The sequence below is a fragment of the Pipra filicauda genome, unplaced genomic scaffold (genome assembly GCF_003945595.2).
Source record: "Pipra filicauda isolate LSUMZ 115617 unplaced genomic scaffold, ASM394559v2 scaffold36_size6622888_pilon, whole genome shotgun sequence".
Lineage (NCBI taxonomy): Eukaryota > Metazoa > Chordata > Aves > Passeriformes > Pipridae > Pipra > Pipra filicauda.
Window position 1 is genome coordinate 393,855 of NW_024104498.1, and position 27,176 is coordinate 421,030.

Consider the following 27,176-nt stretch of genomic DNA (forward strand, 5'->3'; position numbering starts at 1 on the left):
AGCCACTAACCTTGCCCCACTTTCATAGATTTGTTCATCTCATGAGACACTTTGCATGCTGTAAACTGAAAAAAGATACACAATTAAAACTTGTTAAAGATAATTAAACTGAAGTGGAGGGAAAAAAAACCTGCCTCGCTGCTTTGTTCATAATAATAGTCTCTGAACTATAATTAAATTCTTCCTTCCAATAATTGTATACATACAAAGGAATTTTCCAGATAGCAAAACAATACAATGATTAAAAATGATTAAGAAGCTGATTCCAAAAGCAAAGATGAGCCAGGGAGGGTTGGAAAGATTTTAGGTGCCTCTAAATATACTGTACCAGCTGGGTACCAGATGGTGTTTGGCTACTTGCACCCACTAGCTGAAAATATCAGAGGAGCAACTACACTATTGCCAGAACCAGTTCCCCTCCCTTAAATAAAAGTGGCACTCTGGGGAACGACTTGGCAGTGCAGAAAACTTTCCTGACAGTGAGATCTATTAGATTGTGAAATAGTCTGCTGAAGGCAGAGGTAGGTGCCAAATTGCCTGGCATGTTAGAGAGGCTGGACTAAAGCTAAAAAAAATACCATAGAGGTGTGCTGTTCTACTGAGGTGGGGACTTACTCGGTTATAAACTTGGAATTAGGGGATGCTTGTTTGTGTGGAGCATCTAGGAAATCAGTGCTGGCTGAAGATAATTGTTGTCTGACTTGTCTCCAGTCAAAAAATCAATCAGTCATTTCACGGATACAGTTGGCTTCATGATCTTGATAGTAGTATGCTGTTTTAAAAGTTATTTTGTACTAGAGTAGCACACTTACTTTCCTTCCAAAATGTTGTTAAGGCATCTTGCAGAAACAATAAGCATCACCAATATGTTATACAAGACGTGCAGACATCATCAGCTTTTGTGGATAATGAAAAAACTCTTGTAATTTGTTCCTCTTATCTGTGATCAAAGGATAATTAGAAAGAAAGAAAAGATAATTAAAAAGAAATTAACTTAACTTCAAACTCCCATTCCTGTTGGCTGTTTGAGAATCAAGCCAGAAATAGGAGTCACATTGCTGTATGTAGCAGTTTGCTTGCAAGAAATCATCTCCAAATTGTTGGAAGTGTGATTACATTAATTGTGGCCAAAATGCAAGGTTAAAGAAATCAGTAGAAGCATTGTAATATGGAATACAAAAATGGGAATGATCTGATTAACTAATGAAGGTTCCAGCCTGTGTGGATGTTTGCTATTCCAGACTAGCTGAATCAGTATGTCCAAGGAAAAAGTAGCAGGGGGGAAAAGTAAAGTATTATTTATTTATTTATTCATTTAAATGAATAAAAACCTTTGGGGACCTAGAGCCTCCAGTGTCATTTGAAAGCTCCAGTGTCATTTGAAAGCTCATTTGATTTGAGCCTCAGCTGTGGACTCTTTTGTCTTTGAACTAAATGCAGCTGGGGCTGAAAGCGCCCTTGGCAGAGAAAAAACAGTTGTTTTCTGAGGCTAGGCTTTGATTCCACATCTTTTCTCACTGCCACTACAGACTAATTTTTGCTTGTAAGTAGAATTTAAGTCTGGTGTTTAAAACCGTAGATGTGCCTGTGCTGAGTGGCATCCATGCAGGCTGCACAGAAGGGGTACAGCCTTCTCCAGAGTCTCTCCTGCCTCTTGAAATCTTTGAACTATCCCAACAGGAGCTCTTCTAAGTACAAGAAAATCTGGAATTTTAGAAATTCAGTCAGCTTGCAGTCCAGTGTTAGCTTGTAATGGTGGTCAGAAGTAAGCAGAAGTGCAGTGGAGTCCTTTCCAAGTGTGTTGTGCTCCTCACTCAGAGCTTGCTCCTCAGTCTCATTTGGTTCAGGGGCAGCAGGACAAAATCACAAGACAGCTCAAGTCTGTGTTTAGATATTCATTTCTGTCAGACATGTGATTTTGTGGAAAGGTTGCCTGAAGCCCAGCACACACTGCTGCTTTGCTGCTGTTGGGTGTTTGCCAGGCAGCACTTCCTAGAGAAGCTCTGCTCGGGACAGTTTGCACGTGGTGGAAGGGGCTGCTGTGCTTCAGAGGGTTCTGGGCTCAGAGCTGAGCTCTGTGACCATGAGAGAGTGAATGTTGATGATCAAAAGTACTGTTCATCCAGTGTCTTCCTAACCTTTCCCAAAGACAGATCACGGAGGGGTGTCAGAAATTAAGAGATCACTGAGTTTATTTTGAACTGGCAAGTTAAAAAAATGTTAACTGGGTTCTGCTCCCAGCATCCCACTGCTGTCACTTACTGAAAATACCACACGAAGTTTTGGTAGGAGACTGTGAAACCAAAGCAACATAAAAATAAACATTCAGCCCCACTCGGGTCCTGGTCCCTCATTAACCTTCTGGAGCAATGAGAACCAAAGCCAAAGGCAGATCCTGCCCAGCAGAGACTCTTCTTTGTCTGTGGAGGATGCCAGTGGAACAAGGAGCTGACACAAACCTCAGGGCAGACAGAGTCCCTTCTGCTCAAAATCAGCATGATGAAAATACTGCTCTTCTTCTACAGTCCTGGTTTGGAATGGCCCTGAGGGTCCCAGTAAAACAAAGAACACAACTTAGGGTATCCTTGAAGATATTCTGGCCAAAAATGCTTTTTGCATTCCCATGATTAAAAGTTGAGAAAACTGGCATCCAAAATAATTTTGTAATTCCCCATTTATGTAGATTAGTGTATATTTTCTATAAAATCACATGAACACCCAGGTATGTACAGACAGACCCTGTAGTGTGAGCCCAGAGGTGGATACCTCTGTATTTTTCCTGTGCAAGAACTGTGTGTACATTTTAGACACAGAGCATTTGAAAATGCACCTGCCTTTGTTTTCTTGTTCTTCAGAGTGGGACTGTCCTCTCATGTTACACAGATCAGAAGGAAGAAAAGCTGCTTTGCTGTACCTCTGCTGACTTCTGTAAAGGCTGAACTTGACATTTGACTTTGGTCAAGTTATGCCAGAGAGGAATGTGTCCTTCACTATTCACTTTGCAGACTTCTAAAATATTTGTTATTTCAAAAGAGTGTACTGAGTCTGTATGTCCCAGTTTTCTTCCTCAAGAACTGCAGTTAAATGGAACTTTTTTGAGTTTATTTTTTTATTTCTACTTTTTTTGCAACCTGAGATAATTCATTAGCTTTTTAACATGTACTATTGATCATCATCTTGGAGATCAAGTAACAGTGGAATATTTGCCATAAGGCTGAAATAATCCTATGTAGGTTTCTAAAAAACAGGCTTGAACTTCCTCTTTAACCTAATCTAGTGATCTGTAGACTGCTAAGCATCCAATAGTTTCAATTTGGCAGCAATAGAAAAGAATATTTTTTTTTCCATGTAGCAAACACATGCAACATGCATGAACTAGGGAAGATTTTGGAGCTCATGAAGAGGAGCTGACCCATCTCAGTGAATATATTTCCTTTGTTGTGCTCGTGTGTGCTGCACATCCTCTTGGAACACAGTCCCAAACCATAGTGATGTCCCAAATCACAGGATTAATGTGTCTATGGACAGACCTCTTATGCCTCTAGAATGAAGTACTCCTTGCTAATTTCTCTTCAAGACACCAGCTTAATTGCATTTTAAACAAATGGGCTGCTTTGCTGGCCAACTTTTAAATGAGATAACAGCAATGTTCACTCTCCAGCAGTGATGAGTGCCTTGCAGTAGATTCAAAACTCTGTTCAATAACAGGTTTAATCTCACACCAGCAGATTTACTGCAGAATAAACTGCCACTGAGCTCATAATTAGTAAAACAAAAAACCCAACCTACTAAATATTATTTTCCAAAGCAGCAGGCTATGTTTTAGTGGAAATTTTTAGTCCTGTTCTTTGTATGTTTTATTGATTTTATGTATGATATTGGGAATTCGTGCTATGATTTAAGATAATGGTCTTTATCGATCACTTAAGCAGTTGTTTAGCTACACAGTACCAAAATGATGCTCCCATTCAGGGAATGTGTGATCCTGACAGCGGGGAGACCACAGTGCTTCCCTTCTTAATGTTTATTTCTTTTTTCCAAAAGCATATTCGCTGCTGGAAAACAGCTACTGCAAACATTTGTGCTTTAGAAACAATCTTCCCATAATTTTCTTTGTTGCAGCTATTAGTAGCCAATTGTGATTCAGTGATACCCAGCTCAACAAACAGATGTTCCAAAGTATATTCTCTGTAGCAGGAAAACAAATATTAATGAGGTAATTGGAACTGTTGAGGAAAAGAAAATGGTGAGTATCTAATTTCTAATGTTTGAAGTCATGTCCTTTAGTGTTTTCTTGTATTTAGTGACAAAGTGAAGTTTTAGTATCTGAGTGCTAAATACCAGAGGGCAGATTTTTAGAAAGGCTTCATCCTTGGTTCAGGTGTGTGTGTGCACAATGATTGTGCTCAGGAACAGGAAAGCTGGAGAGTGGAATTGAAAAATTTGGTCTTGATAATTAAGCAAACAAACAAACAAACCAAAGACCACAAATGTCACAAAGCACACAGTGTGCTTTCTTCTTTTCAGTGGGTTGTATCTATGGTGGTTGGTTCTGCCTATGAAAGAGGTAGGGTCTTTTTAGAGAATCTGTGCATAATTAGTCCACCATCTAAACTACAGGCTGACAATTTCTATTTCACATATATGTTGTATGTGTACTATTGCACTAGATACAGGTAATTATCCATTTAACTAATTTCAGAGATTATTAAAAAAATTACAGAAGGCACAACACATCCTATAAAACCACCCTTCCTGCAGATCATTTTTCCCTGGTTAGGATATTATAGACCAAAGTATTAAAAGGCTAAATTTAGTGCATTGCTTTTCCACTAGAGATAATCTGCTCCAATAGGACTGGGATATTGCAGCCATAGGGATGCAATATACATTAAGCACAGCAGTTGTGGTAAGGAACAGGATCTGTCTGGCTGTGCTAAAATAAGTATAGAGTTATTTCCTCGGTTGCCTCCACGTTCTGAAGGGCAGTGCTCCAGGGCAGTGGGTGCTGTCCTGGTGCTCTCAGTGTGTGTGCCAGGGGAGCCCAGGGTTCCTCCCAAAGGAGCTGAGTGTGCAGGGGGTGGGCACCAGGGTGCCCATGGCACACCCAGCTCACTGTGCAGCTGGGGATGAGCACTGAGGGAACCTCCCAGCATGGACCTGTCCCACTGTGGACACAGGCAGTGACATCCCTCTCACCCCACAGCCACCCAACGTGTCATTTGTTCACTTGCTTTGTGAATTTTATAAAGTCTATTATTCCTTTAATAAGTTAGGACAGATATTGTGCAAAGCTGCAGAAAATCCTGCCACCTCGTTCTCTGAGCAACACTTTCACATTTCTGTGTGTGCAAGTTTTTATAATGAAATGGGAGGGTACCAGGGGTATCATAAACAAACATGAAGGATTCCATCGAAAATCCTTCCCGAAGATCTGATCTTTGCCTCCTTGTTTGTCAAACCCTGTAAAAGCAGTGATCAGTAATAGCAGAAGGTTGTCAGGCATTAGTGTCTCTTGATATAAAAAAATATGATTGTTTTTTTGAAAGGAGTCTGCTGGTAGATCTCTGAGATAGGGTGATTAGCCCTCTTTGTCTGAACAGTCTCTCTGCAGCTGTAGATCTGCTAATGTACTGTAAGTGCAGTCATTAATTCTTGTGCTTCCAGCTCCCAGATTGTTTGAACAGTGGCGTTGACTTCCTTACTCTGACAAAATAGAAATATTTTTGGTCTTGTTTTCAGTTTTCCTCTCTCGGCCAAACATGAATACACTTTTCTAAAGAAGTATTTGTAGTGCAGAAATGAGAGATGAAGTGGAGATGAAGTGGAGTGGAAATTAAGTTGATTTTACTGAAGGGGTTTACTAAAAAGTCTGGAGAATGTTTAGTGTCCTTCCATTCTGAATAGCACTCCAAATTTTCATACTGTATCTTTTTTTGTCTTTTTCTTTTAGTCAAAGCACAGACTATACATCGTAATGGAAGAATACCAATTAACACACCTGGGTGTAGAACACACCACCTCAGTATTTCATCAAAGTCTATCAAAAATGTATAATGTAAGATTTAGCTTTTAATCTCGTTAACAACCTGGGGTTTGGTCTTTTCTGTGTGTACCTCAGGAAAGGTATCAAATCTTTCGACTGAAGTGTAGAATTCAGATATATTTCTCCTGTTCTGTATTTGATTCTGGGCTCCTCTGATGGCAGCTGGACAGCAGAATGATTCCTGCCAGTCTGCTAATCAGGACAAGAGGCAAGGACTCAGGAAATCTGGGCTTATTGCTTGGCTCCAGCACAGCCCTCCTTGATGCCTATAATATTTTTATGCATCTGTAAAACAGAGGTTTCCCTACCTGTGGGTGGTGAGGGCAGACTTTTTACTGATGGAGAGTCACAAAAAGCCTGGAAAAGTGATGATCATACTGTCTAGGTAGCCTTACTGATAATGTTCAATGTGGTCTTTTGTATAATATTGGTAAGTGCTGATCTTTTATAGCAGATCTAGTGTAGTGTACCTAAATGATATTCAGACTCCTTCATTCTCCAACTGGGAAAATTACCTGGTTTAGAATTGATTGATCATTGCTCCTGTCAATGGAATGTATTTTTCTGACAAGCTTGATCCTTTCAAGCTACAGTCCCAAATTTAAGAATGTTTTTGAATGTCTGCTTGTTTGGGCATTGTCAGCATTATTGCTGTGTCTGGGTGTTCTGAGCCTGCTGGGAAGAACCTCATAATCGAGGAAAAAACCACAAACAAGCTCAAGAGGAAAGGAAAGACATTGATTAGTGCTATAAAAGGTGTTTATAATGCCTTCCACAGTTTTTAATGTTAAAAAGGCAAAATTATAGATGCTTTAAGAAAAGTCCTTTGAAATATATAATGTCTAAGACAAGAGAGGTGGAAAAGTAGTGTTAAGAAATTTGGAGAGAGAAGGATGAGGAGAGTGTACCATGAAAAAAGCTGACTGACTGTAGGAGGTTTGGGAAGGTGAATGACCTCTGCCGGTGGTTTTGAACAGGAGAAGTTTTGTATAAGCTAAATTGAACTGTTACATAAACCACCACATTCCATCACAATATGCTACACAATGTAAGCATGACAATATAATTTGTAGTACATGATATGATGGTGCTACAAACCTTTGTTAGGAATTCCTGCACGGGTGATGTGTCAGCTTTTCAAAAGGATTGTATATGTCTTCCTCAAATGCCTTCTGTTCAGATTATTCTTCACGTATCAGGCATCAGCTGGGGCATGTTTGGAGTTCTGCAAAATAAAATGAAGTTCTTTTCATTTGCATCTGAAGGGTGATTTAATCTCCCTGCTGGTTATTAACTTGGCCTCGGGTCCATCTTGGCCTCACAGATCAGAAACCTTTGCAGTCCCTCCGTACCACGAAGATGGGATATCACAGAAAACCTCAAAGAAAACTTATATCATCCCTCAGATATTTTCTCTGTACAGGTTACCAAGGGTGCCATTTCATTAGCCATGGTGTTGTAAGCCTGTGCAAAAGCCCATTTAGGAGAAGCTGACTGTTGAGCAAACTAATTGGTGGAAAAGATTAATATTTATTCTGTTTTCCCAGCACAGCAAAAATATTAAATATATTGTGCAAAATCCATTAAGTAGCAACAAAGGCTTTAAGCTACAATAAACTTACCCATTTTTAATATTGCCTTTTATATATACTACAAGAAATCCTTTTTTTAAATTTTATTTTTACCTAATCCTTAGAGGAAAAAATCAAACATGACAGTATGAAATTATTTCTTTCTATGGTACAAAAAAATTGGGTTTGCCCAGTAAAAGTTAATTTGGTCACTAATTTTACAAGATCCCTCTTATTCAGCCATGCAAAAAAAAAAAAAAAAAACCAGAGAAAAAGCAAAGCTTCACACTGTCATCTGAAATCTTGATAGTTTTTAGATGAAGGTATTTGCTGAGGATTGCAACGAAAATTCTGCCTATTCTGTTACATGATTCTGTGCCTTCTCAGAGCTGCATTTTGCTTTTACCAAGAAATATATTTTAAATATGAAATTTTCAGTAGCTGAATTGGAAATAAGGTAAAAAGGCATCACAGATGGAATGTTAGGAGATAGGACTCAGCAGGAGGAGATGTATTAATGGCTGGTGGATAATTAGCAACAACTTCGTGTCTCAGTGTCACTTTTGCCATGGGATTGATGCAATGAGCCCGTTAATACTTGCTCACAGTCGGATTTTAGGAGGTATTTTGCTCCAGCTGCAGCTGCAAGTGCCACAGAGGGGGTGTGTGGTGCCAGATCTGCACTGCTTGGGTGCTTTTGGCTGCGGGGCTTTGGCTCTGCGGGGCTTTGATGTTTCTCTTATTGTTTGTTTGCCATCCTGGTTGGGTTATTTCCACCTTGCCTGCTCACTCGCACATTTGTTTGGAGCAGCCCTGGCTGCTAATAGGAGAGCTTTCTAATTGCAGAGAGAAAGAGCCAGTTTGTCTTTGGAAAAAGCAGTGCTTGTGGTGTCAGTGAATGTGCTGGTGTGTTCCCGTCTCCAGCCTCTCTGCTCTTAGAGAGACATCAAAGGAGAAAGTGGGGCTGATAACACACACACACACAAAGGCTTTGATAAATACAGGGCAAAACTTGTAGCTACAGTGAGAATACTCCAGTGTTATAAAGGCTGGGTGAATTACTTAAGCTGTGTGTAGTAACATGTAAAATCCTCACCCCACGAGGTGTGAGTGCTGCCTGGTCATCACAGAGCTGAGCTCAGCTCGGGGGGACACTGAAGAAGACTCTACTTGAATTTCTAATGCAGCAGGATCTGAGCAAAAGCAGAGTGTTTTGCCATTCAGGCACATTCTTTTCTTTGAAAAGAAAAGCTGAGTTAAAAATAAAACCTGAAATGCTCTTTTAGTGAAGCTAAACTCTTCTTCCCAAAAATAAAGCAGAAAAGAGCAGAAAGCCCCATAAAATTGAATAGAAAATCGTATCAAATGATGTAATAGATGTCACGTTGGGGATGCTTGGGAAAGAGATTGAAATAAAAATTTCTCTGACTGGAACTGTGAGGAGTGCACTTTTAGTCTGAAAACTATCCCACATGTTCTGGTGTCTCCATCCTGCATTTCTGTGTAATTTTAAATCAATGATATATCAATAACTGTTGTTATCATTAGTGTTAATTCTACAAGCTAGAGAGGCAGACACAGAGTTAATTTAAAAATGGGTAAAAAAGCAAGAAAGTGCTGTATTCTAAATATTTCCTAGAATCACTGCTCATAGGAGCATCAGGTACTCATGTTTAATGTTGGTTCTAATCAGTTAATCAGATTAGGTTCAACCTGTCCTTAATAACTTGCATTTTTTTAAGTTCTACAGAAGTTTAAGACTTGAAGGACCATGGTGTAGCAGGCTCCATTGTACAGTAATATTAATGTTCTAGTGTCTACATATAAATCCCTTTTCACAAGGATTTCTAACTCAAAAATCCTTAGGGATGAAGTTTCTGGGAAGTCGAAGTTATAGATTCATTGTCCCCCTTAATTCCAATAATTTATGAATATATTATGCTATTCTTTAAGGCTACCTAGAAACTTCAGAAGATTGTCTTGGTTATCTTATTTTTTCTTATATTTATCCAATAGCAGGCTTGTTTTCTACAGTGAAAACATCCTAAATCAAGATGGACTGAGTGTACATTGTAATATATTAATGCTCTTTTTGGATGGTAAGAAAAAAACCCTCATTTCAGATTTGTAATAACACCTCTTTAGCCAAAATTTCCTAAGGACTTGCAGTGTGTAAAGTCAGAGAGCACACAATGCTCTGTGGATGAAGAGCTCCCCAGGTCTCACTGATGGGGGGACTGGAGCTGTTTGTGTCAATGGTTTGCAAATAATGGGTCTCTGGGAGAATTTTAAATTGCAGTTTTCACTCCTGCCTGGTGCTTTTCAGGATGAGCTGAGTTGCTGTGAGCCTTGGCACTCTTCAGTGCACCTCAGGCAGCAGCTCTTATACTTCCATGGAGATTGGAGCAGCTGGCCATTACAATCAATCAAGTGACATTTCAGGGGTAATTTTTCTTTAATATTAAGGGGGGAAAAAAAAAGAAATAAAAGATATTAAACTGTAAGTTGTCCCAGAAAGAGCAAGGAATTTATGGTTTTACTTTTGACTGCAAAAAGCAGGCTCTTGCAAGTAAATCACAAACTGATTATGCATTTATTGTTATTTGGAACCCTGTGGTATTTTCTGTTAACATAGAAACACTCCCAATATCTTTGTAGTATTAATTCTGTGTAGGTGTTGGCTCTGTGTTGCACTGCTCTTCTGCACATATGAGTGCTGAGCACTCAACTAGAGCATGTATGTAAACTTGTGGGGCTGATCAAAACTTCACCAGCCAAACCATTAAATAGGTTTTCCTTGCTTTAAATGAAGCCTTCAAAGCAAGTGAAGAAATTAGGATTCCAAAGGAGAGGTGGGGCAGCCTTCAGAGAGGGTCAAATAGGAGCCCTAGAAAAGTCCAGGACAGTAATGTGATCTAAATTAAAGTGTTTGAATTCCTGAAATGGAATAGGAAGCAAGAGGGGTTTGATTCACTGCCGTGTGATTCAACCAGCAACACAGTTTGTCCAAGTTGTTGCTGTTTTATTCCAGAGTACAGTTAATGAGTTGAAATATTATTTTTGCCTACTGTGTCTTAGCACTTCAACCTTCTACATGGACTGGAGCAGCTCATCCTATATGAATGTAATCATATGTTCATTATATGATCATGTGATTATTCTATATGTAATTAGAATTATTCATAAAATAGTCTTACAGTGTATTGGTAATTTGCTTGTCAGTAACAAAGGAACAAAACCCTGAATATAGAGCTCACAATCAGAACATGTAATGCAAGGCACATGCTTCCTGGGGACAACCTTGGTACCTATGTATTTAGATATTTTGCAACTTAATGTCTTCAGGGACACTGAACAATTAAAGCACTGTACCTAAAAGCTCAGAACAGGGAGAATTACAGAGAAGCTCTAGTGTGATACAGCAGTTATAATTAAATTAATTAAATTAAATTATAATTGCAGGGCTGAAGGAGATGCCCTGGTATATTCCCTGCACTGGACTGGGACAGTGCCCATATCAGGCTGAGACAGCTCACATCAGGACAAAGCACATCCCCATAAGCAGATCTTCCTGCAAGGCTTTCTGGATCACACTCTTGTCTGGTTTTAATTTAATTCTGGAAATATTTTGTCTCCATAAAGAAGTGTTAATTCAAGGAAAATATTTATGTAACATAAAATAGTGTATTACAAATGTGATTAGAATTGTAATGCAAAGTGTAAAAGGTCCCCATTCTCTTTTTCATTCCACATGAAGTCTGAAATAACTGATTCCTTCTCTCTGCTGTTCCTGGAGGAATGCAATGGACCCTCACTGCAGTCAGAGTGAAAGCAGCAGTAGGGTCAGACAGGAGTGTAACCACTTCAACTTCCCACCTCAGCACTGCCACTCTTTAGGCTCAATTTCCCTTTCAGTTTATACCTGGCTTTTTCTCTCATGAACATAAATTGAGGGTGTAACAGCTCCTCCTCTTGGGTGACAGATTAGTGAAGATGGTCAGTTGAAGCCCAGTGGATCAAAGCACTTCAGGAGGGCTGCAGGAGGGGTCTCTTCCCCCCTCAGACAATCCTGCTTAGTGCTTTGGTAACACATTTTTTTGGCATATTGTAAATTGAAATATTTTCTCATGGCTTGAGAGTGAGCACTTCTTAAAAATGAATTATGTACCTGTCTGTCAAGTGAGTGCATCAATATTACATATTGTCAGCTTCTATTTTTACACATTATTGTAATGATTAACAAGTACAGTTGCAGGCTCATGGACATGTTTTTCATCCATCATCTTTTGCCTCATCTTTTGCTCCCCTGATTTTAGAAAAAAATTCCAAGCAATGGTGAAAGCTGGAACATGTAATCTCCAACTTCTGCTTTAGCATAAGAATAAGTGTGCAGGCCAGCTTTTAAGTAATATATATATATTTAAATTATTAAGTGAAAAAGTACAGTAATCTTGTGTACAAACTGTTTCAGCTACCATGTCCAAACTACTGAGTCTGGGATCTAAACAAGGATGTCACCTCTGGACTTTTTTTATGTTTTCATAGTATAATCCTTGTTTCTGATTACTGTTACCTCTAAATTAATGGAATTGTCTGATCCAGCTGTACATGACTAAAGCAGAACACTTTCTCAGACATTTTTCCCCTGCCTGAGCCCTTCCCCTCTTTGCTTTCATTTTCTGCCATCTTGCCTCTTGTGGAGGCCCAGATTCATCATAATCCCCTCAGATCTCTTCCTAGCTGAGTTTCATCCTACTCTTGGAGTTCTTTTTTGAGTAACATCTCTGAGATGATTGTTTGGATTGACAGTGAAACGTTTAGAACTCTTGTTAAAGCTCTTAACATCTTATGTCTCAATTGACATAATAGTGTTTTTTCTGGCCTTGACAAGTTCATCATGTCCAAGTGAATTCTGCAGCAAAGCCCATCTCTCTATTGTGTGTTAGGAGAGCATTTTAGTCTGTCCTCCCCCTCCGCTGCATTGTCAGCTCCTGCCTTCCATTATACCTTCATTGCCCACCTATTAGATTTTCAAACAAGCACTTCTGTGCTTTCTTCTGGGTTGACCCCACACTTGAAAAGTTGCTGTAAATGTTTAAAAGATGACCTCATTAAATTGAAGCCCTTAGAACTCTCCCTTGTTGTAATGCCTCTGAAAGAAATGAGAAGTGTCAGGCTGGGGGTGTTCTGGGCATGCTGCATTTCTGGTTTCTGGTTTCCCTGTGCACTCTCTGCTGACACCCCTGGGTTCTGTCCATTCTGGTTTCCCTGTCACTGTTTCTGGTGACACCCCTGGGTTCTGTCCATTCTGGTTTCCCTGTGCACTCTCTGCTGACATCCCGGGTTCTGTCCAGCCTGATGGTTTGTTTTGCAGTCCCTGGGAAGTGACTGGTTTTCCTCGTGCCACCCAGCACAGCACAGTCCCACTCCATGATTTGGGGTCTCACAGGGTGGTCAAATGAAATGCACTTTTACTGAGTAGTACAGTCAGGAACTAAGTTATGAATATTCAGCTAGATTGGTTAAAATTTCTGGGTGGTTGAGCTTGTCAGTCGTACATAAAACTAGCATATGTGATGGCATTTGATTTTTGAACCATTCTTCATTATCTTTTAGATTGTTCTGCTTGTGTTGGACCTGCAAAGTAAGGCTGAATAGGTCAGAAACAGGAAGAGCTTAAGTTATAGAGACCTGATCTGAAACATGTAACACTATTCAGATATTAGCTGAAGTAAACATCTGTGCTGTACATTCTGGGTTTAACTTTGCAACGCCTGTACTTCTCTTCCAGTTTGTTTTTCAGAAGTTGCCTACTGGTTTGATTTTTTTTGTTTGCTCACTTTGGTTTGGGATTTTGTTTGGTTTTGTTTTGTTTCTCCTGATCTGGAGAAAACCATCTTCAGGAACACAAGGTTTCACAAATAGCTGGCAATAAAGGTGCCATTGTATAACACACAGAGGAGTTTTAAGCAGAAGATGACTCTATTCATGCATATTCTATATGCAGAAATATTTGGGGTTTTTCAGTAGTATGAAGACTGGGGAGTGGGATGAGGCCTCAAACAGATTTGAAATTATTTGAATAGTATTCTAGCAAACCTATGGATCTCTAATATATGCACATCCCTGCAATGCCAGCAAAAATTGCATTGCACTTAGATATTAAGCCTTTGTCTCTCCAGCCTGATTTACCAATTAGTGTCCTTTCATTTCATCAGTAATATGCAGCTTTCTCTTAACTCTGCTGTAATTTGTGGGACACAAAGCATGCTGGAAATTCCCTACCTGCCTGCACTTTGTGTGAGGAACTCCATCCTCTCTCTGTTTTACATTAGCAGGGAATTACAGTTCACTTCCATGCAATTAGGTCTAATGAGGTGCACGTGGAGACTGTGGGGCCACCCTGGAACCACATTATGTGGACTTGCTGGTTGCCTTTTTAATCAATTGGTTTGACCTCTGAGTACAAACCAGCACAAAGCACGAAGGACTTCATGGCCCAGGTGTCCAGTGACCTGAAGGGAGGAAGGGATGACAAAAACTCTGCTCTGAGCAGGACAGTTTCTCTGGGGAATCTTTGGCAAAGAAACTCCGGGGGGGGGTGCAGGAGCTCCCTTGGGCTGCTGGAGCCATCCTGGGAAGGGGGCCCAGTGCTGGGACTGCCAGGGGGCAGTTAACAGGATTGGTCATATCACAAGCAATGTTAAAATATTACTATAAATGCTTTCTCTTCTGGTATGACTTGGTTGGAAATTTATGTCTTGCCTCATTGACTGTTAGGAACCAAAGGTTAAATTTCATAAGAAAAAAGGAATTATTTTCTCAGACCACATTGTGGTTATGAAAAGAACAGCCTTGTGTAATCTTGTTGAAAGTGGGCAAAGTTCCTACAAGACAGTTTTGTTTAACTGTGTTCACTGACTGTGGTTGTGTTATGGAGGAAATATTTTCACGTAGTCTGGGATGACTCTCCAAGCACAACTGCCACTAACATCAAAGAAAGGATGCTGGGTTTAATCTACAGAACTGAAGTTTCATTATGAAGGGACTGTTAATGGGGAGAGTTAAAGAAGGGGTTAAAGCTGTGAGGGATGAGTTCTGTTTCCCAGAGGACCTTTCTAAGCACAGCTGAATGAAAAGCAGTGGGACTATTTCTGCAGTTTTTTACACAGATGTGGATCTGCTGCTCTCTGTGTGATCATCGCCCTTTCTGTAGTTTGTTCCATGTTTTGCTTCTTGTGGTAGGTCCCAAGAGCAAATATTCACTTTATATAGAAGCAAAGAGAAGGGGAGATCTTTTGGAAGACTGTGCAGTGTAACTAGAAAGTATAATTCAGATTTTTTCATGGACAGAACACCTATCCAAGGTTTTAGTTTGCCTCAGCTACTCTCCCTCTTGCATTGCCATTGGAGTTTGTTCCTTCCAGTGCAAGGAACTGTGTGTGTGTGTGTGTGCTGGAAGGCTGTATGCTCTTTGGGGCAGAGTATCTTTTTCACTAACAGGAGTTTGCAGCACATGTCCCAGTGGAATCCTGATCCAGTAGTTTTTATATGAGACAGGTAGCTCATGAGACCAGGGCTACCTGACTGACCTGCTTCCTTCATACAGGAAGCAGTGAAGGAGATGTGGAAAAGGAAAGAAGGGGCTCCCAAGTGGGCTTGACTGAAATGCCAGGCCAGCCTGTCCTGGGCAGGGGCACATCCCCAGAGAGGCCAGAAAGCACGAGAAGGATTGATAGATCCAGTCTTCAGGAGACAGAAATGAGGCTGGGCTGTGAACTGCTCTCTCTCATATGTCAAAGGTGTTCATGGGCAGGCTGTGATGGGAGAGTCTCTCTTGTCTGCTTAATGAACAGTTTGCTTTCTATTCTACCTTCCAGAATAAGTTCTGAGTTTGTGCTAATGAAGATTAAAAACAAACAAACAAACAAACAAACAAAAAACCCCACAAAAAAACCCCAAAACCAAAAAACAAAACCAAACAAAAACCCCCCAAACAACAACAACAAAAAAACTTCAAAAAAAACAAATGAAAAACAACAACAACAAAAAAGTGGTTAAAAAAAAGTAGTTTGGTCCTTCTTAGAAGTTCAAAGTGATTTTTAAGTTAATTAAAATATGGTAAATGCCTGTATATATCTATATACTTGTAGGTAGCAGTAGTGGCTTGTCTTTTCTTTGTGCCACATTATAGGAATAGGTCCAAAATGTTTGGGAAATGTATCTACCCAGTGTTGGCATTGCTAAAACCTTGGTAATTATGGCCTTGTGCCTTGGAGAGTAAATATTTGCAAATAATGGCTGCAACAGTTCTCATTAGTCATTTCCAGGAGACTGAAATGGCTCAGTTTTACAAGTCTCTTTGGTATATTTGAGAATTATTGTCTTACATCTTTCAGAATATCTTCTGCAGCAAACCTTGTGAGAGGACATGAGTCAAATGTGCAACCTAACAGGAATCAGCTCTGAATTCCTGGTTATGAGTCACAGTGAGGAACAATGTCTTGATCCTTGCTTGAAATCTCGAGCATGTAAACTTCCTTCTTCCTATTGTGCTTAGCTTCTAAATGGGAAAAGTACTTTTGTACTTCAATTAAGGGAAACATCCTTAGAAATCAGCTTTAGTGAAAAGGAAAGAAAAATTTTGTGGTAATTCAGTGAAATAACGAGCATTTTATAGAAGGCATCACATTAGACAAAGGTATTTTATTTCACATATATATATATATGATTTTTTTAAACCCATCACCTGTTTCTAATATGGGTTATCAGTTGATAACAGATGTAATTATCAATGAACTCTGTCACCCACTGATAATTGATTAATGCCTGAAGCATGCTGGCTTGCTTGTAGGCCTTTTATACTGGTACCATCACATCATACAACCTGCCCACTACTGTGTACAGTTTATATAATATGAACAAATCTTATAGTTTAAACTTTTTTCCATACCTAATGAAGTCTGTCTGATGTTAAAATGAAAATGAAAGCATCCTGAATGATATTAACTGTGTGAAAATACTGGTAGCCCGTGGAATCAGCACGTTCAGGATCTGTGCTAGCCACCATGTAGTGATTTGAAATGCTGTTCCTGTGAGATATAACCTGGATTAGAGATGTTCTCAATTACCTCTTCCATGGATTCTTCAGCTGAGCTGTGCAGTAACTGGTCTGCATGGCTGGGCACCAGAACTGGGCTCCTCTAGTGGAGCCTTTTCTATCCAGTTGAAGTACTTTAGAACTGTGGTAAAACTGATGCTTGACCACCTTCTGTTATTTTCCTGCTGAGCATTAAAATGCAAGTGAATTTGGGGTAGGTATTCCTCCTGTGTAGACTGGGTTGAGATGTAAGCTTTTAAGGGATTTCTCTATAAACAGGCAACCTGAAAACTCATTGACTTGACTTGTGTTAGAACTCCCTTCCTTTTTCTTTGCGGAGGTTGGTGGATGTCAAAGGCCATCTGTTTCCTGTAGTGCAGAAACGTGTAGACACTGAGAGAACAGAATTTTAATCTGCTCAGTAAACTGCAATTTCAATGTTTGTTTCAGGAATCTGAACAGTTTCCCCCTTGGGGTTTTGAGTGCAGTGATTTTTCTGCTTGTTCCCATGTTTGGGGTCTGAGTGCTGTGCTGGATCTCAGGGTAACCAAGCGTGGCAGGGGCTCACTGTGCCCTTCTCAGGCTTGTGGAGACACCCAGAGCTCAGAGAACACATCATGGGAGTGAAGGAGCTGGCTCTGGTGTGGAACATCCCTCAGGGGGAGGACTTCCTAGAGGCAGGTCAGGAGTGTTGAGCTGCAGCTCCTCATCCCATCACAGCTGCACCTACACACAGTCCTGGGGCCAGGAGAGCTCTCTTAGTCCAGCAGGTTGGGCCATCTTGACAATCCAGGGCATTAACTCTCAGTTTTTCACATCAGCTCGGGTGCCCTTCAATGTGGGGACCTTTTCATGTATTTCATAAAATATTTCAATATTTTAAAATGTCACTTTCTGAGTATTGATAGTGTTACTTTTAAAGATGGAGGATAACTGTGGGGGGTTTGGGTGGGGCTTTTGCTTTTTGTTTGATTTGGGGAAGTTGCCATTACCTGTCACAGTTTCATTTATGTGTGTAGGCATACCTGGAGTATGTGGCAACCAGACATAATTTATAAAGGCAAAAGTTTTACAAAATTATAAAGCAAAATAAAGTAATTGCTGGGTCATCTTTCTGTCTCAAAGGATTAAATCTCAAAGATGAAAGAGCTTCTATTATTAAAAAAATCTGTTTCTCAAGAAATTTCTATGACTAAAGAAACAGTGCAGTTAGGCATCTAATCTTTGGTTGTTTTCACTGTTCTGATGACCATATATCCTGTATTGGCAGATATTATTTACTTTTTCATACTCCTCATCTAATTCTTGAAGCTAAGCTAAAATTTTCCAAATAAACTATTTTCCTCTTAGACACTCAAGGTAATTTTACTTCATTTGTATAAAATATAACCTGTCACTGTGCTTCAACATAAATATTCAAAATTCTTACTCCTCTGTAACATGAAACTGTATAATTAAATAATATGGGTGATGGATGGAAAAATTGTCAGAATCTCTCTTGTTCTGGTGCTGGTTTTTGTTGTGCTCTTTTGTTGTTTGGGTTTCGGTGTGGAAATAATAATAACAGGAGCATTTGCAAAACAACAGCATTTTGGCTTCAAACCCAATTAGAACAAAAACACAATAACACATTATAATATAAATCTGACGTGTAGTTTTCCTTCAGGAAATATTCAGTTTTTAGTTTTAAACAACTCCCTTAGAAGCTTTAGGGTTCTTAGGATGCCTAGAGTCAATTTTGAACAATTTTGTAACTTACTACAGGGAAACTTAATTCAAATTCAACAAAACACTGAAAGAGGTAGTGCTTTGGGGTACTTAACTTCCTCAAAGGACCATCAGTATGAAACCTCAGATGGGGAGAAACAACATGTAAATAAAATATGTCAACCTAAACCCATGGTAAATAGCAAAAATAGTTCTCTCCTCTTAGGGAAGAAAAATCGTATTTCACATTATCAGGACATAGTGACAGTAAAATTATGAAAATGCATTGTTTCACTGTCAGAAAGTGGGATAAGGTTCTTCTGCATTGGAAGAGGTTCAATTATTAGCTGCAAATACAAGGTCTAATTCCCTGATTCTTATTTGAGGAAGATACTGTCAACACTGGCCTTCAAGTCTTCATTCCCAAAGGAATTTCTTCCTTTGGTGCTTCCAGAGGGGACTTCATGGTACAGGGGAGGGGTTTTCATTCAGTGGGCTTTCAGCATTGGATGCTGATGAGGGTGTGTGACTCAGGGCTTCAGTTACACTGTGGGGTTTGCTGATCTGGGACAGGCTCTATGACAGCTTTAATGCCAGAAAACCACAAATGATGCATTGGCTGTTCTGTTTTCATGACTAATTTAGGCAGGAAAAAACCTCACATTAAATATAAATTCCTGTCTCTTGCAGACTGTTGGTAGTAGTGGGTGTGTGGCTGTAGGCTCATAAGTAACAACTTATTTCACACTGGAATTAACAGTAGAACCACCTCAGTATATGTATTTAGAAAACTGAGCACCATATTTTTATTAATATTCAGTAGTGCTGCTCTTTCAATATCGTTCTCCAAAGGAGATGTAAATATCACACACACTTCTTCCATTAACAGATTCAGATTTCTGAACTTACCACATTATTTATGGTGCTCTAGCTACATAATAGAATAACATCTGATATAAGAAGAGTTTAGAAAATAACATATTTAATCAGGAAGTACAAGAAAACCACTATTCTTTCCCAAAATTCCTAAATTTATTTGTTTTTTCCGGATTTCCTATGCCATGGTACAACTGTGACACCAAGACTCTTCTGCCATACATACATACAAGTATTTAAAATAGCTGAGTGTTATTATTTTTTAACTGTGTACTCACAGTCAATAATTACTACTATGCATATTATAATATCTTTGTATGCTAATCCTGTGTAAAATCTGAGATTTACACTGAGATTTGTAAAATCCCTTGTACTGACAGGAGGGGTGGGGGATGTATTTCAGTACAGTATTTCACTGTGCAGCAGGCCTGGGACCATTGCTAGCAATACAAGAACAAGGAGAATCTCTTAAAAGGTATGGAACTCTGACCCTTGAAGATGTGCACTGTCAGATAGTTTTGTGTTGAGTATTGGTAAGGAAGCTGTGTTGTGACTTTCATGTGTGAACAATGCACTGGAGTCATTGTTTCCTTGGCAATTTTTGTATTTCAAGGTCTTTACAAAATGACTTCTGACTTAAAAAAAAAAATCTTTTTAAGTTTTTATCTGATCTGAAAAGACAGTTATTTCAATTGACTGAGTGATTTGTCCACTTCTGAACGGAGTAGATGGAATATTTAGAAACAAACAGTTAATATTAACAACTTTCTCTGGCAGTGCATGGCAGAACATGCACATAAAAAGGAGCAGTCCTAAGCCCAGCAGAAGGAATTGCTCCTGGCAAGTGTTAGCAGGGAAAATGATAACACTGGCAGTATCTCATCACTGTACACAGTGCTGGGAGGTCAAAACGTTTGTCCCAGGTTGCTTTCCCTATTTCCTTCAGTTGGACACGCTGAGCTAAAGAGATGCCGACGTGCTGGCACAACCCCAGCAGATCAAGCTGTTGATGGCAAATATTTTCAGCCCCTTCAGGGTGAGAGCCCTGTGCTGCAGCCTTACCAGTGAGCCACAGGAACCCTCAGTACATCCTACAGGTACTTTATTCCCTTTGCTGCTGCCTGAACAGCATCAGAGGAGGAAAGGTGGTTGTGCCTGTTCCTTTGGTGTTTTCCCTTCCCTGGGGCAGGCACAGGGGACGGGGCTGTGTCCTGACAACAGTTCCTGGGCTGATGTGCTTTGTATCCTTCCCACAGCTTTCTGTAACCACCTGAAGAATGGTAACCACCACTCTCAGGATTCATTGATAAGAAAAATCACATAGTAAAGAATGTGAATGAAAAGAAGTTTTCTGTCACAGCTGCAGTTTAATGCACTTCTTACAATGTTAATTGTTTCCAGGAGTTTGAACACTTCATCTTCATCCCTTGCCACCTTTCTCAGGAGTGAACTTGTGTCTTTCTTTCTGTGTAAGGAGAAGGGCATCTCTGGCACTTTCCTTTTAGTGGCCCAGAGGTCACCTTTGGGAGGTTTTTCTACCTTTCTGTCCTTTGATACTGTAAAATCTCAGATATCAAGTTGCCTTTCATTCCAATTATAGTCTGACATTAACTACTCTGGATATACACTGATACTTCCTTATCTTGATTAACAATGTGCCACAGAATTAAATACAGTTTCAATATCTCACTTAAATAGAAAATTGAAAAAAAATCGGTGTCTAGGGTTAACTTCAAATACATAAATCTGACTCATATTCACTAAAGCACCAAGTTTCAGTTTTTATTTTGAACTTTATTCACTATAAGTTTAGCTATAAGGTTGCTCTAAAGCAATATAATCTTTAAATATCTAATTTAATAGTAACAGTCTTAAAAAGACTGGAAACAAAATGAAAAACAGTACTGAGCCAAAACTCAGAAATCTCTTCAGGAACTTGCTGGATAGTACCTACAGTTTGTAAAGGGTGGCATCACAGTGAGGAGTTCATGGAGACAAGGTACTCTTGCTAGTGTTCACCTTTGTTAAGTACAGAAGCTTCTAATGACCATGTGGTTGTAGCATTTTGTAGTAAAATACTCAAATTTGACCTGTGTATGCTTACAGTTTGGTGCAGTGATTCCTTAGGAGTGGGGGAGAGGACCTTATTGCAGACCTATTTTCTGACAGTTAAATAGGGGATTAAAAACCCATCCAAACAGGAAACACAACAACAAACCTCAGCTGATCTTTCTACCCTCTTGCCAACACAACATAAATGAGATGTGAGCTGGATGGGCCCTGGCAGACGTGTCTCTGGGCTGTGACAGGGAAAGCAAGAGCTGGGGGCTGGTGCAGAGGCACTGAAGTGACTGTAGATACCCAATCCCAACCAGAAGGCAGCAGCAGCTTCTTGGAATACTCTTTTTCCTTCCCTTGTTCCAGTCCTTATTCTAGACAATTTAGTTGATGGGATTTACTTCAGAGAGACAACTTTATAAAAACACGTGCAAATGTACATCTTTCAAAGCCAAACAGAAAACAGCTCTCCTGAAACAAGTCAGCACCTCATCCCACCATCAGAACCTTGGCTGTGCCAAGGGAGCTTTAGTTCTTGTTTGGTTAAAAAGTGAGCTTGTGCCATTTATAATAATTGTAATAATAATCAAGTCTAAATCAAACCCCCACACGGTTATACTTCTCTTGTTTTAACAGTTCTCTGTTATGCTCATGGTAGGTACTGATGGCTTAGTTTAAGAGAAAAATTCAGGGCTTGTTGATCCATGTTTTTTTGCTCAGAATTGTTTGTCCTCTGGAGGGATGTTTCCATCTCAAGTACAGTATTCACTCTAGTGGACTTGCTGTGTAAGTCAGTGTAGCTTAATCAAATACAGAAGTGGATAAGAAAAAGATTAAATTTTGGGTTCAGACCAACATACACACACATTTAATATACCCATCCTGCCTGTATGGGTAGTATAGAAAAATAAATGGGTTTTGTTTGTTTGTTTTGTGAAAATCGATGGTTCTATACAGACAAGTGATACACCTTAAAAGAAAAATAACAAAATTAACTCTGTGGTTTCATTTGGTCTGAAAGCAACCTCCTATGTGGAACACTTAATTTGTCAAGACATTCTGGCAGCTCTCATCGAAAGTCCAGTATAAGCTTTACTGGTTTGGCTCATTAAATTGAAAATGGGCTTGGAAAAGGTCATAGGGAATTAGAGGTTACAGAACAAATAATCAAAGCAATTAGCTATAACTTGAATCTTCTGAGCTGCCTAAAAGAGAAAGCAGACCTGACCTTGTCAAAGAGAGAAGGATATTAAAATTGCATACCAAGAAGTAATCCAGAAAGGTTATTACAGCTATGTAGAACACTGCAGAGGTTTGGCTTTTGTTGCTGCCATTTTAGTTTGTTTTTTTTTTCTTTTTTTTTTTTTTAAGAATAAAAATATCAAACCCCTCCCACACTCCAAAGGCATGATTCTGCTATTCTGGTACCAAGCTCCCTGTGTGTTTTAAAGGTTTCTGATCCACAGTGAAGATTGTTTATTTATATTGTGCTGGTAGGTACATTAAAGTCTGGGGGTCTGATCCTTCTCACACAGTGTACTGTAAATCAGAAATAACTCCATTGAACTGAGTCATGTCAGTGTAAAAGTGAGAGAAGAGGAGAAACAGACCAAGAATGTCCATGTTAATTTTGATTAAAATAATCCAAAATAATCCATTCTGTGAAACCTGAAAATGTATACCCAGTTGTTAATGCTTTTTCCCTTGAAGTATGTTCATATAAAATTCTTGTGTGTTCTTGTATCAGCCATTTCTCTGAATTTTATAACATGTTATATGGCAATGCCAAATTGCCTTGAAGAAATTTAAAGCTATCCATGTTGCATTACTTTTTTGTTGTTGTTTGTTTTGTCCTGAGGTAAAAGGGTCTCCATTTATAGTTTCCTAAAAGAATTTTTTTTTAAAATTATTTTGGTTTTGTTGTTTCAGGCACACGTCAGATAAATGCCTGCTCAAGATCCGAAGTAGAATCAGACTAACAAAATGAAAACAGGTTGTATTTCTTTTTTAATTTATTAAAGGGTTGTCAGAGGAACACTTGGTTCACATGAGTACCCTGAAGGTTATCACTGGAGTTCCCAAGTTAGAGCCCTTGACACGATCTTGACCCTCCTCATCTTCTCTGCTTCTCACATTGGCTGATATTTTCAGAGCTGTTCTACACCTTCTTCACTGACTTAAAATATTTATATCAGGACCACTGTGTTAATCCCAGTGCCTACAATTAACATTTTCATGTGTGGGCATGCTTTAATGAGGGTTTGCATTTACTTCTTAGAGATTACTTCAGTCTGAGAAAGATGGATTCCAAAAATTGAAGCTGCTCTCTCCAGCAGAGATTATTCTGTTCACTGACCCCAGCCAGAGCTGTGTAATTCATCCCAGCTCAGGAGTTTGGCTCTGCTGCCCTGAGAGTGTTGGGAAATGGGAATGTAGTGTGTGAAAGTGTTCACTGCTGAGGAGGGGATTCTGCTGGACTGGAACACAGAGAAGGCTCAAGGTTTGAAGGCTCCCTTGACATCCAAGAACTGGGATGTTTTGCTGAAATGCAAATCCGAGATGAACTGTCTGAGCAATGCAGCACCTTTACCAGCACCCTGGCTGCAGGGACTGCTGGCAGGCTGGCTGGCTGGCTGGGAGGCTGGCACTGCCCGTGCCCATCACCCCTGTGGAAGGGGCTGGGAACTGCCCTGCTCAGAGAACTGGGAAGGAATCGGAGCAGTGGCATCCAAAGGCTGCACCACAGGGCAGCGTTTGTGAGAAGTGCTTTCAAAGAGCTAAACTGCCTTTTGGGATGTCACAGGAGAGAGCAGTTGATGAGTTGAAGGTGACAAAGGGTCACTTCTTCAGGGCCAGAAATGCCTTCAAAAATACAGACTTGCAGCAGCAGCAATCTGCCCAAGTTGTGACACAGCAGTTTGGTGTGTGGAGTCCTGAGAAAAACCAGAGCACTGCTCTGTGTTTAAGAGCAATGCTGAACTTATAAACTTCCTACAGCCTACTAGAATAACATTTCAGGATCTATTCAGCTTGTGATCTTACCATGCTCCTCATGTTCTAGATAAAAGAAAATTACATTCTGTGTTTTTGATGAATATGGACAGAATGACTGAATGATATGAAGCAGGATTATTTTTTTATTATGGTGAAAGGTGTGATTTTGTCAGATTGCTTAATGTAGGTGAACCTGCAGTGAGATCCTTTGTTGAACTCGGTTTTAAAAGGAGGCTAAAGAGATGGTTTAAAATAATTTTATTATGGTCTATATTGGTTTCCAAAAATAAATCACACATTCTATATGACTCTCATTACACCTTCTTCCAGATATGGAATATTTGGTTGGATTTCTAGTTATTCAAGAACTTATTTTTTATTTTTCTTTCCTTTTTTTAAGGGTGAAAGAAAAGATACGGCAAAGTGATAATTTTATATCAGATAGTAAAGGCTCCTGTTTATTTGAAGTTAGTTTTCTTTTAGAAAAACACATGGATCATCTAGTTGTGATCATTTGAGTGTAATTTGATGTATTCTTAATAAAAGATTCACCCTTTATTTGACGTATTACAATAATGCCTTTCTTGGAGGTTAAATGACTTTTATTTCCAGGTTCTTTTTTGGTTGTGTGTGTGTGTGTGTGTAGTTATAGTAAAATATTAAAGAGTAGACTATTCCTCATTATTAACTAGCCAGCAATGCATATGAACTTAGGAAATGGGAACAAATTGCTCTAGGCCAAAGCAACTGACCTACAAACAAAATGTGTTTCATGCACCTTTTACATATTGTCAGAATGTATTTTAAATCTTGTAGGATAGATGGAAATCAATGGTATTTGTGCCCTTATGTCAGCTTTTCCCTGGGGATTATGTGAACTATATAGTCCCTATATTAAAGGGTTTACTGCTCTCTGAAACCTGCACCAAATCCTTGCTCCTTGTCCTCTGAGTTGTTCTGGATTCAGGATTTAGGAACATTCCTCATCTTCAGTTCTTTTTCTCATTAAAGTTCTGACCTTATATTGCTCTGAATTGTAAGCAGAAGTTGTGTCAAAGATGACCATCACTAAATCTAGAGGCAAAACCAAATAATACACAGAGTATTATCAAAGGCTTAATCTTGAAATGTAGCAAGGAGCAGTTTCCTGAACTGTATATTATCATTTTCTGTCCTTTTTTGACTAGACTGTAGGTGGATGTCTTTGCAGAACTCCCAGGTTCTGTAGAAGACACATGAATGATGGTGATGTAGCAGCTGTGCCCCCTGCCAGCCTTTCTTCATGGGTAGTACTTATTTATTAAACAAATAAATAAACAATGCCTTTAAATCCCCTTTCTGAGCAGGGGAGAGTCTGAGGAGACTCTGTGCTCTGTGAGGTTCATGTCTGCAAGCAGCTGGACACAGCCCCAGGCTGACTGTCCTGCCTCAGGGCAGATGCAGTTTGGTAATCCAGTCTGGGTGGAAGCCAAGGGCTTGATTTGCAGGACCTTTTCTGAATGCAGTGTTGTATTTTTAACAATAAATGATATCATCTATTTAAAAATGACAGACCCCCTCAAGAAATATTTCTTGTGACCCAGCATCAGATATGATGCTTCCCATGAAGCACAGGCTGGTTTTGTGTAATATTTGCTGGAGTATCTCCTGACAGGAGCTGTCCCAGGCTGAGGGACATGGCAGAGTCTCATCAAAGCTGGACAGGAAGGGTTGGCTTCCTCTTACAGCTTCTGCATTTGTCCTTTGTTACCAGCTGTGCAGAAAATGAGGGCTTTGGACTTTCCTATTTTTAGGAAATCTGGAGAAATCATATTTCTTATTTATTGATGTTGGTCTAGAGATAAGTTCATATCCAAGATGATGTAGTAGGTCATAAAGTTTTATTTAGAAAGCTGGTAAATCAAAATTCAAAGAGGAAGAGATTTTTCTGCATTGTTATCGTCAACCCCCTGTACCCTAAAAGAGTGTGGAGAGGAATGGTTTGCTTTGCATAAAATGTCAGTTCTGCTGTGAAGTGCCTGGTACTGTTGATTACAGGAGTAGTAGAAGATGGAACTTCCAAGTACAAAACACCTGGCAGTTCTTAGAAGACCAAACTATATTACTTTAAAGTGAAATGGAGTGGAGTGAAACCTCAAGTTTTAAAACAGTGTATATGAAATTTTCTTTTTCAGTGATTGTGTTCTGTGATCCAGTGCAATGAAATTCTAAAAATCGAGAGGAGGAATTATCAAGGAGTCCCAGCCATTTCTACATTCAGGGATTGCATGAAAATATGTAAGTTGTCTAACTTCCTTTAATAGTACTTGCCAGTTGACTGAATTTAACATTTTAATCACCTTCATGTTCTGGATATATGCAATTGGTTGTTATACTCCTCAAGAGGTTTTTGGTGCAAAGTGACAGTGTTGTGAATTTATTTATTTTTTTTAAATGCATGTGTGAGGATTGGTGAAGATTATAAAACATGAAACGTGAAATAAAATTTCACTTCATTAATTAATTGACTAATAGCATACAACATTGTTCTAGCAGAAAGTTGTCTAAAAAATGCAATATTTTTAAGTAACATTGCATCTTATTAACAACTGAAGTCTTGGCCATATTATCTTGTTCTGAGTTGGAACCTAGTGAGTGTTCTGAATCACCATGAAGTCCTCCCCGAGAGGCTGTAGAATCACTGGACAGTTCCTAGAACTCGACTTTGATCTCGAAAATTTAAAATAGAACTAAAATGTGAAACAGTTGCATAATCTTCCCAGCTGTAGCAAAACCAGAATCAGCCCAAGCAAACTTGCCTGGGACAGTGTTCAGGGCCCCAGGT

At 39.4% G+C, this 27,176-nt stretch overlaps 1 long non-coding RNA gene across 3 annotated transcripts in view; it reads left to right on the top strand.

Moving 5' to 3' along the window:
• LOC114000084 overlaps positions 1-26,623 on the top strand; it is a 144,039-nt gene extending 117,416 nt beyond the window's left edge. For all 3 annotated transcript variants that reach the window (XR_005564833.1, XR_003545108.2, XR_005564832.1), the window contains 2 exons: positions 23,288-23,351; positions 26,527-26,623. This is a non-coding gene — a long non-coding RNA (uncharacterized LOC114000084). The remainder of the gene's footprint in view (positions 1-23,287; positions 23,352-26,526) is intronic.
• Positions 26,624-27,176: the final 553 nt, after the last annotated feature.